This window comes from Panthera uncia (genome assembly GCF_023721935.1).
Source record: "Panthera uncia isolate 11264 chromosome B2 unlocalized genomic scaffold, Puncia_PCG_1.0 HiC_scaffold_24, whole genome shotgun sequence".
NCBI lineage: Eukaryota > Metazoa > Chordata > Mammalia > Carnivora > Felidae > Panthera > Panthera uncia.
Window position 1 is genome coordinate 4,687,674 of NW_026057580.1, and position 18,373 is coordinate 4,706,046.

The following is an 18,373-nucleotide window of genomic DNA, read 5'->3' on the forward strand; positions in this document are numbered from 1 at the left end:
AAAGGAGCAGAATTATGGGCTTAATATATGTGCCAAATGTCCACATATGAATTCATGTCTCCCTGAACTGTACGTTCAGTTTCATGTAGATTGGTAACACTCAAGTAGTCCACTTTACCTCATACATAGCAAAGAACCATAAAACCACAGTAATATTCTGAATCCTATTTTTTAAAATGTTCTAGAAACCTGATCAAATTAAGATTTTTCAGATGTAATATTCTCCTCTTGGCAAGCCACACGTTATTAACTATGTAGAATGTAATAACTGTATAATAATTAAAAAGGTTTTTTAAAAATCCATCATTATAAGAAAAGTGATTTAATGTGTTCAGATTCTTGTATGACAGTCTATAAATGGAAAGCTATTTGTCATAAGTGGCAAAGGAAACAAAATTACTCTGATTTCAATGGTGTTTTAAGAAAGTTAGCTTCTGTCAAGTGTTTTCTACTTCTTACAATAAATAATTCCACCATGTATGCTGGAAATATACATGATCGTGACTTACTTAGAATCAAGTAAAAATATCACACAGTTCTTACTAGATTCTACACAGAATCCTAAAATGTCCAGGTCTTAAGGAACATCCACCATCAGGTAGCAGGGCACCAAAGATCAGATTTAAACATACTGGTACTTCCCTATTAAAATCTAGAATATACCTTTGACTTCAGTGACTTAGCCCTAATTATCCTTCCAGAAATCAATCTTAAATACTTTCATCTAAAAAGGACATAAAAATGCAAAACCAGTTTTTATCCTTTCCATTCCTTTTTTTTTTTTTTTTAAGAGAAAGAGCATGAGAAGTACAAGACTAACTTTGAGTCTAAAGGGAGAAAAAAAAAAGAACATGGTGTTTAGAAAAAGAGTAACTGAATTGTTCAGCAGACATAAGTTACAGTCCTGGGAACTGGCAACTTACCAGCTATGTGAGACAGATGTCAGTTTCATTAATTCTAAAATAAAAGAGTGTAGAAACTGATTTCATAAATATTTTTCACACTATTGGATTCTTCCCCTTCTCAATCATAATATAGGCTTGTGAAGAGAATAATGGCCATGAATTCTTTAAATACTATTTTCAAAATGCTTCAATATACTTATTTTATTTTCACAAGAATTCTATGACACACAGAATAGACAGTATTATTAACATTCTACAAATAAGTAAACTGTCTCTCAGAGCAATTAAATGACTTGCCCAAGAGCCCCAAACTGAGAGAAGGATAGAGACTTGTCAATCTTTTTTTTCTTTTTTAATGTTTGTTTTGGAGGGGGGCGGGGGGGGGGGGGGGGAGGAGGGGCATTGAGAGAGTGGGACAAAAGATCCGAAGTGGGCTCTGCCCTGACAGCAGTGAGCCTAATGAGAGCTCAAACTCACAAACCATGAGATCATGACCTGAGCCATCCAGGCACTCCTCAATCTTGTTTAATAACTCGTTCTACTATGCTACAGGATTCTGATCTAGAAAACTTGGGTGCTATGAAAAGTCTATTTTTGGCAGTCAACTGTTGTTTCTTACTGGCAATGTAATAATACATACCTATACTTATTTTATATACTGGCACTATAAAGAAATTAAGGTTTGATTGCAAGGAATTACCCTTAGAAACCATCTGTCAATGTCTGCCATATTTTGGTAAAGATATTAAACCCTATCTTTGAGACTGCAGTACTCTTTTTCAAAAAATGCTTAGACAGATCTGTCCACTGAGAGTAGATATATAGAATAGAATAGGTCCATAACAGAACCCCAAATAAAACTATCCTATGTGGAGCTCCTGGGGTTTGAAGTGGCTCTAAAGAAATTTATCACAGATTCTCTGCAGATCTGCTGAGCAGACTCTCATTTTCAATCTTGCTCATATAAAAACTTCAAAGCCACTGCTTTTTCAAAAGCTGATTACCTTGGTGAAGACTATCCATCACTTCTTGTGAGAGGTTGAACATTTCACTATCCACTAATTTGTGATGCCAAGAAAACTGCCAACAATCAGAGTTAGAAGGGATCATAGTAATTTCCTACTCTGAAGGGACCGGGTGACTCAGATAGTTGAGTGTCCAACTCTTGATTTCAGTTAAGGTCATGATCTCATGGTTCATGAGTTCAAACCCCACATCAGGCTCTGCGGTGGCAGCATGGAGCCTGCTTGAGATTCTCTCCCTCTCCCTCTCTCTCTCTACCCCTCCCCTGCTCACGCTCTCTCTCAAAAACAAATAAATATTTATTAAAAAAAAAAAATTATTGGAGCACCCACGTGGGTCAGTCGGTTAAGCCTCCGACTTTGGTTCAGGTCATGATCTCACAGTTCATGAGTTCAAGCCCCTGTGCTGACAGCTCAGAGCCTGGAGTCTGCTTCAGATTCTGTGTCTCCCTCTCTCTCTGCCCCTCCCAACTCATGCTCATACTCTGTCTCTCTCTCTCTCTCTCAAGAATAAACAAACATTTAAAATAATAATAATAATAATAATAATAATTTCCTAGTTTGAGACCTGTATTTTATAGATTTCAAGTAAGCCCTGAGTGATTATTGACTAAGCCACCCAAAAGAACTGTCACTGTGTTTTCCTATTTGGCATACTTTTACTACATAGTGTTAAACCGTTGTATAGCTACACGTTTAATGATAGATACGAAAGTTTTAACTCTAAAGGTTAAAATCAAAGACTGTGAATTATCTCTGGATCTTATTTTTCCATACCATTCCTATTCTACAGTAACATCATGTGTCGGGCTAAAAAGTGAAGTTTGAAGGTTATGAATTTATATGTACGCATTCAAATATTCAAACTTTACAAAATAAAGGCTCAAAATCACAAATAAAAAAGATGTTACATTTAGTATTGTTCACTTCTATCTGAATCAACAGCTCCTATTGACGAAAACAGATAAAGATTTTTGCATCTCTAATAGCGTGTTGTCTTATCAGGATTCAGCTGTCCTAAAGCAACCTAAAAAAATGCTGAATGGAATGATGAACAAATGGAAAGAGAAAGAAATCCCACAGAGTAAGAACACTGGATACTGCCATCCTAAAGCAACCCCAACAGATGCCCTCATAAATTAAAAGAATGAAGGGGAAGGGGAAGGAAAGGAAAAGAATCCATAGAGAAAGAACATCGATCACATCTTCAAGGCAGGCAATATAATGCTAACAGCTAATGTGCTGGAAATCAGATTTCTCCTTTGCTGAGATTCTACCAAATATCTGCTATTAGAAATCAACCTTATAATACACAAAAGTTTTATAGAACCACAAAATCCCAAACTGTGTATTATTCAAGTTCTAGGATATTAATTAGAAGCCACTGCCATAGCCTCTCCCCATATTCTACACCCAACATAATGTTACCAAATTTTAAAAAACACAGTACTCAAAACTTCCTCCAAGGGACCACTGTAAAACCAAACCCTGGAAAGCTGAATGGTGAGCCTATGGTCTAATACAACAAAATTAAAAGGACAGTTGAGAGGAACAAAAAGTTAGTTGCCACTCAATATTAGAGTCCCTAAAAAAAAAACAAATTCACAGTGTTTTCATTCAGGGTCTCCTTGGTAGCTCAGTTGGTTAAGTGTCCGACTCTTGGTTTCGGCTCAGGTGTGATTTCACAGTTCGTGGGTTTGAGCCCCGCATCAGGCTCTGCGCTGACAGTGCAGGACCTGCTTGGGATTTTCTCTCTCTCTCTCTCTCTCTCTGCCCCTCTCTGGCTTGCTCTCGTGCTCTCCCTCTCCCTCCAAAAAATAAAAAAAAGAAGAGTGTTTTCTTTCAGAATACAGAAGATGATGGCTGGGTTACAGGGAACCAACAGTAATAAACAATGATTCATGGGTACCATGAAGGCAGAAGGAAAAGAGATATAAACTGGAACCTCAAGATTCTGCATGACTTTTAAACACTAGAAGTTCATTTACTCAAATTTCATCAATTCCCATTTATAAGCAAATACAATATAAACATATTTTAATAATTATAAATTAAATTAAAATATTGTGGTATAATTCAAAGCTAGACTCTAAGTTTCTTGAGGGTATCATATTTGTACTCATGTCTTCACACTGAGATTGGCAAGTGTTTATAAGCCTAGTTTATGATTATACAGGCTTATATAACACATGAACACTTGTAGTACTATATTTTGTTATTTTAAAGAAAATCACATCTCTGGGTATTCTATAATTCAGGCTCTCATTAAATCAGACAAAACTTCTGGATCATCCTTTACTTAAAATGTTCACATCTGATTGTATTTTCACTGATAAATAACACCCATCCATCTGGTAATACAAGAAATTAGCTCAACTTTTCCGTTTCTGGTAATTACACAGCAGAGATCTTGATCATAAAAGAGGAAAAAGTATTTTTTTCCTGAAAACCCACTGCATAATTTGTTAAGCCCTGGGTCAGATACACCAGCATCTAACCTTCAAGGACATTAAAATCTAGCTAATCAGTCAAAAATAACCAGACTATGTCACTCTTTTTACAATTTATTGATTTTTGAGAAAGAGAGAGTGCATACATGCACACACGAACACCCACGAGCGGGGGGGGGGGGGGGGGGGGGGGGAGGGGGGGGGGGGGGGGGGGGGGGGGGGGGAGAGAGAGAACCAAACTATTTTTTTTTTTATCATTGAGTAATTTGTTCTGAATTAGTCTTATTTTCACTAGTATGTCAACTATTTCAAAGGAGAAATAGAAATATCAGAAGCTCAGTAGAATTTTAGCCACTTTAAAACAAATCTAAAATCTTAAGCTCTAAAGTTTCAGTGAGTTTGGGAACTATTCTGATCTATGTTTCAAATAATGAGAAGACTAAAACAATAACCAGAGAATCTAGCATAAAGGCAGCACATGACTGTTAACCTCTGCATTCATACAATGTATCAATATTTACACAGAAAAGGGGTGAGAAGAGCTCAGGCCAACAGCCACTGTTCTTTTGTGTGGAATAATTTTTATTCCCTGGGACAAAAAAGTTATCTTTACTTTTATTCCTTTTTCTCTACAGAGGTTGTTGGGAGCTATGGAAATGTACCAATACATGTTTATCCATGCTCTGAAAAAGGTTTTCCAAAACTACATAAATCAGACATCTCACTATACCAATTACATTGCACAATTTTAGGATATTTACCTATGACTATGGGAATGAATTAATGGCTAAAAAAAGAGCAAGTGCTAATACCAAGCCTTTAATTTTATGGCATAGAAAGTAATGCTATACTTTCTAAAATCTGGAGCTCTGCACTTCTGGCCCAAAGCCCAATAAAAGATAAGATTCCAATATAGTTTATGTTGCTCCGCTCTGTGGAAAGATCCCAGAAACACAAAATAAATTGGGCAGGAAAGAACACCAGGATGGAGATCATTTATAACAGAACACAGTCTGTCTCACCACATGCATTTGCATCAAGCCCTTTAGTTCTCAGACCCAGCTACAGTTCCAGGGGTACTCTACCTTCCAGAAGGTCAGACACTAGTAGAAATGGACTTGTGAGAGTGAAGCAGTGAACCAGTTTCAGAAATGGCTGAACTTTGTTTCCAGAGGGTTAAGGATATTATTCAACCTGGACGTTGGTAATACTGTCTCCAAGTTGGGGGGCGCCTGGGTGGCTCAGTCAGTTGAGCGTCCAACTTCGGCTCAGGTCATGATCTCACAGCTTGTGAGTTTGAGCCCCGCGTCAGGCTCTGTGCTGACAGCTCAGAGCCTGAAGCCTGCTTCAAATTCTGTGCCTCCCTCTCTCTCTGCCCCAACCCACTCACATTCTGTCTCTGTCTCTCTCAAAAATAAATAAACATTAAAAAAAAATTTTTTATCGTCTCCAAGTCAACAAAGCATGACCTATTTAAGCAGAATGAATAAAGATGTTTCAGAATGCTTTCTAGTCTCAGGCTCAGAGTTTATTTTGGAGATTAAAAAAATTCTCCCTTGCAAAAGGATACATATGCATTTGTTGCATTTCTAAATTACTCTGCATTCTTCAACCAGGTTAAGTGTAATTAGAGCAAACTTTGAGCTTTATTCAGTGCATCAGAGGAAGATTCAGTATCTACAATTCTTCATTTGTGAATATTTCTAGTAATACACAAAAATAAACAATTATTAAGCAAAGTAGTAGGTAAGCACAAGACCCTTCAGGGTCTATGGACTTTTCACTCTTTCTTAAACCTGTATGGAGGGCATGTGAAAACCAGTTTCCATTTCTCAATTTCAGAATTAAATTACAAGAGTTTATAATTAATTAAAAGAAGCTGCTTGGGTCTTGCAAGTGATAAATATGAGAAGATAATTCTCATATTGGAATCTCTAGGATCATCACAGGAACTCTTTGGGTAGTTTGTTATCCAAAAAGAAATTTTTTTTAATGTTTATGTTTCAGAGAGGAAGAGAGCACTTGAACTGGGGGAGGGGGGAGGGGGGAGGGGAGGGAAGAGGGAGAGAGGGAGAGAGGGAGAGAGGGAGAGAGGGAGAGAGGGAGAGAGACAGAGAGGATACGAAGCAGGCTCCACACTGACAACACAGAGCACCATGCGGGGCTCAAACTCACAAACCCTGAGATCATGACCTGGGCTGAAGTCAGACGCTCAACCAACTGAGCCACCCAGGTGCCCCTAATCGCTTTTATCTACAAGAAAAATTTTTAAATTCCATTTGGGAATAAGGGTAAGCAATTCCACCTGTGTGCCACTCAGAAGTCTTTTGTGAGATTTTCAGAACATTTCTAGTTTATAGAAAAGTTGCTAATATGGTATAGATGATATAGAAAGTTCCTATACACCTGGAACCCAATTTCCCCTATCATTAACATCTTATGTTAGTTTGGTATATTTGTTACAATTAACGAACCAGTATCGATACAGTATTAATTTAAGTCCATACTTCATTCATGCATTTCCTTAGCTTTTACTAATTTTTTTTTCTGTTCTATAATTCCATTCAGGATACCATATTACATGTAATCACATTACATTTAGTTGTCATGTCCCTTAGGGTCCTGTTAACAATGACAGTTTCTCAAACTTGTTTTTGACGACCCTGACAATTAGGAAGAGTACGTATCAGGTGTTCTGTAGAATGTCCACCAATTTGGGTTTTTATGATTTTTTTTCTCATAGTTAGACTGGGATTATAGTCTTGGGGGGCCAAAGACCATAGAGGTAAAGTGTCATTACATCATATCAGGGGTAATTATCACTGCTGATGTTAATCTTGATCACCTGGCTGAGGGAGTATTTGTAAGTTTCTCCATTTTAAAGTTACTCACTCCCTTTCCATACTGTACTGTTTGGAAGGAAATCACTACTCACCACATTTTAAGGATGGAGACTTAGGGTCACCCTCCTTGAGGGAGTACTATCTACCAATAAATAATTCTGAATTCTTATGCACAGTAAATTTGTCTCTTCTGCCACATTTATTTAATCAATCACTAAGTATAGCAGTATGGACTCATGGAGTTTTATACTTTGGATTATAATCTATTACTACTTCATTTATTTTGTTGCTCAAATTTCTCCAGCTTTGGCTACTGGGAGCTCTTTTCAGTTAGCTCTTCTGTTCCTTTGATGTGGTTCCATCATTGTGTGTGTGTGTGTGTGTGTGTGTGTGTGTGTGTGTTTTAAGTACTTCCTTTACTTTCTAGCATTACAATATGCTCCATGCTCATCTTCCATATTTCCTGCCCCAGTTCTGGAACTCTGTTTCTCCAAGAGCCCTGGTTTCTCTTACTGGAGAGTAATATTAAAAACCAAGATCTGGGTGCCAGGTATGCTTGTCACTACTGTATGTCATTACTTCTAAGGTCATTACTTCAGTTGACCAAGCAAGAAAATATAAGTGTGTATATGAATCTGTGTGTACACACAACTATAAATATTTCCATATGTAACCATCTAAAATAAGTTACACATGAGCTCTTACTGATGTCTCCAAATCCAATCCATTAGGACATAGATCATCCTGAACCCCCCACTACCTTGTTTATCTGTAAACTCCCAACAGTAAGAAGAAATCTGACTTCAATCAGCAACCATCCATTTACTTTATTGTTCAATTTCAGTAGACATGTATAGCAGTTATCAGAATTGTTAGCCTGTACCCTGTGGGAAACAACTTTATCAACTGGAGTATAGTATTTATGTATAGGTCTTTTGCCTTTAGTCTTAACAGACTCCACTGACTTCCGAAGTTACTAAAGGTCAGCACCTTTTCCTCCTACCTCTTCAATGAGATGGTTTCTTACATCTGTAATACAGTAAAGTCTGTTTTGTCACACTGTCTTCCACCCTGGGATCTCGGAATCCCCTAAACTACTTTTTAAATTTGCATATATTAAAGTTCCCTCTCTGTGAAGATAAAGTTCTACGAAGCTATAAAGTTCTATAAAGCTATAAAGTTCTGTGTGTTTTGACAAATGCACAGGGTCATGTGCCCACCATTCTAGTATCATACAGAATAATTTCACTGCTCTAAAACTTCCCATGATTCAATCCTTCTCTCCTCCCAAACCCCAGCAACCACTGATTTCTGTACCATCACTTTAGTTTTCCATTTTCCAGAACATCATCATATAGAGTGTAGCCTTTTCAGACCAGTTTCTTTCACCCAGTAAGAGGCATTTAAGATTCACCCATGTTTGGGGCTCCTGGGTGGCTTAGTTGGTTGAGTGTCCCACTTTGGCTCAGGTCATGATCTCACAGCTCATGAGTTTGAGCCCCGCATCGGGCTCTGTGCTGACAGCTCAGAGCCTGGAGCCTGCCTCAAAGATTCTGTACCTCCCTCTCTCCCTGCCTCTCCCCAACTCGCCGTGCTCTCTCTCTCTCTCTCTCTCTCTCTCAAAATAAATAAGCATTTAAAAAAAATTAAGAAAAAAAATATTCACCAATGTTTTCTTGTGGCTTAGGAGCTGATTTCTTATCACATAACAACATTCTATTGTATACATGCCCCATGGTTTGTTTATTCATTTACCTACTGAAAGACATCTTAGCTATTTCTAGTGTTTGAAGATTATAATAAAGCTGCTATAAACATTCATGTGCAGGTTTTTCTACGGTTTTAAGTTTCTTGATGATAAAAATTCTCAACAAAGTGAGTATAGGGGGAACATATCTCAACACAAGAAAGGCCATTTATAAACTGATAAGCCACAGCTATTATACTCAGTGGTAAAAAGCTGAGAAAGCCTGGGGCACCTGGGTGGCTCAGTTGAGCATCCAACTTTGGCTCAGGTCATAATCTCACAGTTCATGGGTTCAAGCCCCACATCGGGCTCTCCGCTGACAGCACAGAGCCCACTTTGGATCCTTTGTCTCCCTCTCTCTGTGCCCCTCCCGTGCTCATGCTCTTTCTCAAAAATAAATAAAACATTAAAAAAAAAAAAAAAAGGTGAAAGCCTTTCCTCTAAGATCAGGGGCAAGACAAGTATGTCCATATTTATCACTGTTGTTCAAGATAGTACTCCTGGCCAGGGCAATTAGGCAAGAAAAAGAAACAAAATCATCCAAACTGGAAAGGAAGAAATAAAACTGTCACTATTTGTAGATGACATGACATTATATATAAAAAGCCCAAAAAACTGTTAGAATAAATGAATTCAGTAAAGTTGCAGGATATAAAATCAATGCACAAAAATCCTGTTGCATTTTCATAATAACAAACTATCACAAAGAGAAATAAAGAAAACAATACCATTTACAATGCATCAAGAAGAATACAATACCTAGGAATAAATTTAACCAATTTTAACCTCCTTGTAGGTGACAACTACAAGATAGTAATGAAAGTGGTTCAAGAGGATGCAAATAAATGGAAAGATATTCTGCACATGGATTGGAGGCATCAATATTGTTAAAATGTCTTTACTACTCAAAGCAATCTAAATTCTAATGGCATTTTTCAAAGAAATAAAACAAGTAATTCTAAAATTTGCATGGAACCACAAAAACCCTGAATAACCAAAGCAATCCTAAGAACGAAGCTGGAGGTATCACACTCCCTCACTTCAAACTACATTGGAAAGCTATAGTAATCAAAACAGTATGGTATTGGCATGAAAATTAGACACATCGCTCAAAAGAACAAAACAGAGAGCCCAAAAATAACCCTGTGCATATATGCTCAATTAATTTACTACAAAAGAAGCAAAAATATACAAGAGGGACAGGACAGTCTCTTTAACAAATGGTGTTGGGAAAACTGGGCAGTCATATGCAAAAGAATGAATCTTGACCACTATCTTACACCACGCACAAAAATTAACTCAAAATGGATTAAAGATTTGAGCATAAGATGTAAAGCCGTAAAACTATTAAAAGAAAACACAGGCAGTAAGCTCCTTGACACAGGTCTTGGCCATTATTTTTGAATCTGACACCAAAAGTGAAAGCAACAACAACAAAAAGTGAAAGCAATAAAAGTAAACAAGTGGGACAACATCATACTAAAAAGCTTCTGCACAGCAAAGGAAACCATCAACAAAATGAAAAGGCAACCTACTAAATTGGAGAAAATAACTGCAAATCATATATCTACCTGATCAGGGCCTAATATCCAAAATATATAAAGAATTCACATAACTCAATAGCAAAAACACAACTGATATTTTATAAAATGGGCAGAAGATCTGAATAGACATTTTTTCAAAGAAGGCATACAGATGGCCAACAGGAACATGAAAAGATGCTCAACATCATTAGTCACTAGGAAAATAAAAATCAAAACCACAATGAGAGATCATCTCATATTTGTTAAAATGGCTATCATCAAAAAGTCAAGAAAACAAGTTTTGGCAAGTATGTGGGGGGGGAAAAGGGAAGCTTTGTGCACTCTTGGTGGGAATGTAAATTGGTGCAGCCACTGTGGAAAGCAGTATGAAGGTTCCTCAAAACATTAAACTACCAGATAAACCAGCAATTCCACGTCTGGGTATTTATCTGAAGAAAACAAAATAATTAACCTGAAAAGCTTATATATACCCTCATGTTCTCTGCAGCATTATTTGTAATAGCCAAGATACAGACACCTAAGTGTGTATCAATGGATGAATGGATAAAGAAACTGTGACACCACTGCACACTTGTCAGAATGGTTAAAATTAAGAACTCAGGAAGAAAAAAGATGTTGGAAAGGATGTGGAGAAAGGGGAATGAACCCTTTTGCACTGCTGGTGAGAATGCAAACTGGTGCAGCCACTCTGAAAACAGCATGGTGGTTCCTCAAAAAATTAAAAATAGAACTACCCTATGACCCAGCAATTGCACTACTAGGTATTTACCCAAAGGAAACAAAAATGCTGATTTGAAGGGGCACCTGCACCCCAATGTTTATAGCAGCACTACTGACAATAGCCAAAGAATGGAAAGAGCCCAAATGTCCATTGACTGACAAATGGATAAAGAAATGGTATGTGTATGTACGTATGTACACAGACACACACGCACGCACACACACACACACACACACACACACACACACAGGAATATTACTCAGTGATCAAAAAGAATGAAATCTTGCCATTTGCAACAATGTGGATGGAACTAGAGTGTGTTATGCTAAGCAAAATAAGCCAGTCAGAGGAAGACAAATACCATATGATTGCACTCATATGTGGAATTTATGAAACAAAACAGATGAATATAGAGGAAGGGAAGGGAAAATAAGATAAAAACAGAGAGGGAAGCAAACTATAAGAGACTCTTAAATACAGAGAACAAACTGACGGTTGCTGGCCAGGTGTTGGGCATGAAGGAGGACAACTGTTTGGATGAGCACTGGTGTTATATGTAAGTGATAAATCACTAAATTCTACACCTGAAATTATTATTAAACTGTATGTTAATTAACTTGGATTTAAATTTCAAAAAATCAAAACAGAAAAGAAAAACTGTGGTGTGTGTGATAGGTACAACAGAATATTATTCAGCCATAAAGAAGGAATGAAATTTTGTCATTTGTGATAACATGGATGGACCCTGAGGGCATTTTGCTAATAAGCAAAATAAGTCAGACAGAGAAGACAAATAGCATATGATCTCTCTTATATGTGCAATCTAAAAACAAAAATAAAACAAAACAAAACAAAACAACAACAAGAAGCATGCTCACAGTTACAGAGAACAGACTGGCGGCTGCCAGAGACAGAGGGTAGGGCTTAGAAAGAATAGGGGTCAAAGGTGAAAAGAAAAAATTAAAGTAAAACAACAACAACAACAAAAGAAGTTTCATCAGAGCAGTTAACCATCAACTCTTCTTCCTGAGCAACCTTCCAATTCTGTTAACCATCCACCAAAGCCATCAAAATCTATTCCTACCAACTTGGTGGACCTGTCCAAACAGCCTCAAGTAATCTAATAAAATTTTCACTTCATATCTGCTAGCCACTCTTTACAAAGCTCATCCATGAAATGAACTCAACTGAGTATACATTCACTAAGGGCCTACTATGCACTGTACTAAAATTCAAAGGATGAAACCATGGTCTTGGCCCTTAATGAGGGAAGCAAAGCATTTCACCTAGAGCACAAAACACCACAAGTGCTTCACAGAGCACCCAGCAGCTACCTCTCCCTGCACTAGCTGTCTTAACTTCAAGTAGGAGCTAGCTTGGGGCTCTCTAGGGGTATGAACTGCCTGCATATTTTTACTTGAGCCTCTTCTCTTCTGCCACTATGCACCTGAGCTGGCTAAATTCCTAGCTGTCTTGAAGGTCTGACATAAATTCACTGTCATTGTATATAGGCATTCCTGAACCTTATTCTATCAATGCAACAGCATTCTTCTCTCCATCCGTATTTTCCTTACAGAGCTTGGAATCATATGCCAGTGATATTCCTGAAAATGTAAAAACAAAAAGACCATGCCAAGAATGATAAAACTGAAATGCTTTAGCACTTCTAATTTAATATTGTCTGTATCTCTGCATTTCTTACATTTCCCAGTAGAAATAAGAAAATAGTATAAGTAACTCAACCTCTGCTGTTCATATGCAAAATGACTAGACAATGGAAAATGACTATAAGGAATAAAACACATTTTGTTCTGCAAATCTGTTCCTCTCTAATTAGCATCATAAACGTATTACTAGGCACAAGCTAACATATGAGGTTCAAGAGTATATCTGACCCACTTCTGGGAATTTATCCTATAAAAATAATTCAAAAGAATAAAAATATTCTATGCAGAAAAGTGTTCATTGCTACCTTATGTAAAAACCTGAAAACCAGAACAATACCAAAGTAGAAAAATGGATGAGCAAATATGAATAAATTAGATCAAAGCATAATATATAATACAAAATAATTTTAAAAAATTAGAAGTATGTGAAATGTCCAACAGAATGACAAAGTAGTAGTAAGATATAAGATCATAAATATGTTTACACATTGCAAATGTATGTATATAATGGAGAGACTGAAAGGAAATATATAGAAAAGGATTTAGGTAATGAAATTAGCTACATTTTTCCTTTAAATTTTTCTTTTACAATAGAAGTTTAAAGAAAATAAAAGTTATTGTATTTCTCCACTTATACTGCGTTTTGCAGGTTCTTCCAAATCACACTGAAAAGGGGTGGAGGGAAAGGCATAGGAGGTGAGGGGATTAACTGAGACCAAGAAAGAAAAGCCACTCAGATATGTGACAGCCTGGTTTGAATCCAAGCTCTGTCAGCCATTATCTCTGTAACCGTGGGACATTTACTAATCTCTAAGAATCCCTTTATAAAATTGATTCTTAACATTTTGTGGAAAAAAAAAAAGAAATAGTGTAACAAGTGTATGATAACAAGTGTATGGTTATTATTCCATTCATATATGTGTTGATCAGATAATAGTGTTGAAGAGAAATACTGTGAAGACTATTAACATAATCTTAAAGTAGCACATATTTGTGTTGATTATTTGGTGTTGAAGTTGACTACAACTTCTGAAAATCTTTTGAATTTTTTTCTGTAAGAGCCCTATTATTTAAAAAAAATTTTTTTACTTAGAATAATTTATTTGATAGTATCATCTAAAAAATTACCAATTAATTTTTGATATTTCAAACACATTATTTATGCTCATTTTACTTGTTTTACTTTTTGTACTAATTACAAAGCTTTTTAACAAATAAATTTTGATTCAAGAAAGAGGCTCTGCTTTACTCATCTTTGTATTTCCCCAGCACCAGATACAGTAACGCGTATAATCAACAATCAATAAATACTTGCCAACTGAACTCTTTAAACATTTTTTTCCCACCACTGCAGAATTAAAATTATGCAACTATCTGGCTAAGGAATAGTTAATCACTGCACATTCCTAATGTAACTTTCCAAAAGGGAATTCCTATTTTATTCTAGAACTTTTTTCATTAAACTAACAGAACGTCGCAATCTAGCACTCACTGGTAGTTAAAGACAACTCAGGATGAGAATTTAACAGCTGAAGACAGGAAGTTGTAAAACGATCACTCTTAAAATTGTCAATGAGACTGATGCCTAAGACAAAAGTTTCCCTCACCTTAAGAAACCTGAGAAAAATAAATTTCTAAGTAAATATGTGATATTTACTTACTAAATATTACTAAATATCCTTTTAGGGGTAAAAAGGAGGAAGAAATTCTGGTTCATCAGATCTGCCAGGAGTCAAGAGCTATCTTTTTGTCCTTGACACGGCACACTGCATCCATGAGGGGTCTCCAGTATTACCTTACCTTTCTGTTCCTACCCTTGCCTTTGACTCTCTCGTTCATTTACTGTCACATTCAAAAGAATCTTTAAACTGCTATGCCACTGCCAACAGCAAATATAGAACCAGTGATCAGCTACAGACTAGAACATGATCATTAGGATCATCCCCCTCCTCTCTGAGATAGGAAACTTAATGGCTGGCCACTACTGCATGCCAGTGTACTTGGGAAACCTGCCCGAAGTCTGGTCAATAAAGATGAATGCTAACAAGGCACAGAAAAGCATCTGCAAAAATTCTGCCCTCTTGGTAAATCTTCTTTGTTTCAACTTACTCTACTGAGCCACAAGGTATAACAAACTGTTTAATCCTGTCTGATTTGTAACTAAGCAGCTATGCTTTACTGATGGAATTGGAAGGTAAGAGATACAAATCACATATTTAATATTATAAAGGCATCTACATTGTATATGATAAATATAGACACCCTGAAGAACTAAAGAAGTACCCTACACCGTGCCAAGCACACAATGTCAAAACAGTGAAAAATGTTAAGACTCCAGCTCATAATTAGTCATTCTACTGCTAGGGAGGTGATGGCAGGCAATTTCTGTGGGAAAAGTAATGTCTGAGCATGGAACAAGCAGTCTCTCTACCAAAGAAGTGGACACTTAAGAACTGCTTTAGCCTGCTCATAAATATTCCCACTCACTCAGAGACAGACGCCAGGTGATCTACCTAACCTACCTGATTCTGAGTAGAAGGCAGTATAAGAAAGATGAAGCCAAAGAAAGAACAAGTGTTTTCTCATTTCGTTGGTCCACTATAAGAAATAGGCTGCCTGTTCTCCAAAGACACTTTAGGATTTTTCTCCCACTGACTTTAACTTCTTTGATCCATCTCCGGAATCGTAACATTATAATTGTTATATAATTACCATTTTTTCTTACAGAAGCCAACACACACACACACACACACACACACACACACACACCATAAACTTGTCCTCTGAACTACAAACACACAATTCTAGTAAATATATGTACAAATGCAAAAAAGTTGGATTCAAATTCTCTCTGATTCTTTGACACACCCTGTTTAAGTGGTAGTTCTATGACTTATCTTTACTGGTCACATTCATTCTTTAAAGGAGGATTTCTGTATCCTTGCAAAAAATGAGAATACCACAATCAGCCCCCAAAAGAATTCAGAATTACATGCTAAATAAACAAAACACTACTATATTGTGTTCTATAATGTAAAATATGGTTAAACCAAGCCAATCATTACTGCATGGCAATTTTGATTTGGCTAGATTTGAAAACGGATTATTAAATAGTTCAGAAAACATTTTTTAAGTTAAAATTCCTGAGATTTGAAAGAAAACGGATAAATCAGCACCAACACTTTATTGTTACAAGTAACATTACCAATAATTTGTATAAAGAAATAGTCTCCTTAAAAATAAAAAAATCATTTTTAAAAGGTTAAGAGAGGGGCGCCTGGGTGGCTCAGTTGGTTGTCTTTTTTTTTTTTTTTAATTTTTTTTAAATGTTTATTTATTTTTGAGACAGAGAGAGACAGAGTACAAGCAAGGCAGAGTCAGAGAGAGAGGGAGACACAGAATCTGAAACAGGCTCCAGGCTCTGAGCTGTCAGCACAGAACCTGATGCAGAGCTTGAACCCAAGAACCGTGAGATCATGACCTGAGCCGAAGTCAGACGCTCAACCAACTGAGCCACCCAGGCACCCAAAGCGTCTGACTCTTGATTTTGGCTCAGGTCACAATCCCAGGATCATGGGACTGAGCCATGCACTGGGCTCCACACTTAAGATTCATCCTCCCTCCCTCCCTCCCTCCCTCCCTCTCCCCCTCTGTCCCTCCCTCCCTCTCTCTCCCCCACATCTGTTCCTCCCTCCCTCCCTCTCCCCCACTCACATGTGCTCTCTAAAAATAAAAAAGAAAAGAAAAAAAGAAAAGGTTAACAGAAGTCAGCAAAGGCTATATTTCTATGGTTTCATTATGCTTAGAGTTACATAAAGGAAACAAAAAAAAGTATGTCTTAGGGCTAATAAATATCCAGGTTTTTTTCTAGATTAAAAAGATACTTCCTGAATTCTATAGATCACTCATGAAGTGATCCAGGTGTCACCAACTTAAACAAGTGATCAAACTTAGCTACTAGTACCAAGAGCAGCACGACCCAACTCCTGGGAGCATCTGATGTGATGCAATAAGGAGCACATGTCATCTATAAAGCACTCTTGCAAAAAAGTGTTTAGGCTGAATTTAGTCATAAGGAGACCAATTAGACAAATGTGGAATGTTGGACACTATATAAACTTGGACTTGACCAAGGCTTTAACTCTTAAAAAAAAAAAAAAAAAAAGTCAGGAAAAACAAAGAAACAAACCAAAAATGATACAAAAACCACTGTGTATTAAAATAAAATTTAAAAAAAGACATAATCAAATGCTTAAACCTTGACTGGATCCTGGATTAAAGACAAATTTTTTTTTTAATTGCTGTAAAAAACATTTCGGGGACAATTAGGAAAATGTAAATAGGGCCTGTATATTGAATGTTATAGAATTAGAACTGTTGACTTTTTCTTAGGAACAATAATAGTATTGTGGTAATTTAAGAGTATTCTTGTTCTTGGAACGCCTGGGGGGCTCAGTTGGTTGAGCATCTCACTCTTGATTTTGGCTCAGATCATGATTTCACATCTTACGGTTTCCGGGTTTGAACTTCACATCAGGCTCTGTGCTAACAGCATGGAGCCTGCTTGGGATTCTCTCTCTCTCTCCCTCCTCTGCCCCTCCCCTGCTCACATTCTCTCCTCTCTCTCAAAATAAACAAACAAACAAACAAAAAAGAACATTCTTATTTTTAGGAACTGCATGCTGAAGGACCTGGGGGTGGGGGAGGGGGAGCAGCAGGATGTCTGAAGCCTGCACACAGCAAGGCAGCAAAGAAATAGCAGGAGAAGGAGAAGAGAGGGAAAGCAAATGTTAAAAAGTATTAATTGGTCAGTCTAACTGAAGGACATAATGACACTCGTTGTAGTCTTTTAACTTTTCTGTAGGTCTGAACATTTTTAAACTATAAAGTTGGGAACAGGGAAGAATGGGTGTGAGGGAGGGCATCAATGTTTTCATCTTCTTGCAGTACTGTGCTTTGCCTGTATCTCCAAACAACACTCAAATTCATCATTACTTTTCTCTCAGCAGCAAAAGATGATAAATTAAATGCTGACGCATAATAGGCAGCACAGATATAAAATTCTTTTTTTCCAGGCACAGTAAAATCTGCCTCAAAAAACATTCAGAAGAGAGCCCTTCAAGGGTGAATGGATTTAAAAGTCTTGTCTAGGAAACAACATAGTTCCCAAACCTTATTACATATGTTAAAAGAAAAGCCCCAATCAATTTAAGGAAAGCCAGTCAGCAGGAGTAGTAAAATATTTTCAAAAAATGCAAATCGTATCACCCATTTATAAATTTAAAGGCTTTATCAAACATGATTTATCACCACGGGCAAGAAAATCTTAACATTTCATTCGTTTAGCTTCAAATGGGCTAAGTGTGAAAAGAACGCTGAACCAATACAAAAAGTTTAATAAACAGAAAGCATTTTTCCTAGTAGGATTTCATTACGTTGCTTCCAATATGTAAAAGTAAAAAGAGTGAACAGTC

General features: G+C 36.9%; 1 protein-coding gene and 1 long non-coding RNA gene across 3 annotated transcripts in view; both read right to left on the reverse strand.

Annotated features, from left to right (window-relative positions):
* Window positions 1-18,373, reverse strand: part of ZFAND3 (zinc finger AN1-type containing 3) — a 317,767-nt gene that overhangs the window by 133,438 nt on the left and 165,956 nt on the right. The window lies entirely within an intron of this gene.
* On the reverse strand, window positions 1,285-16,815 carry LOC125938285 (uncharacterized). The gene is made up of 2 exons (XR_007462658.1): window positions 5,948-16,815; window positions 1,285-5,537 (listed from the first exon to the last, which is right to left on the reverse strand). It is a non-coding gene; the product is annotated as an uncharacterized LOC125938285 (long non-coding RNA).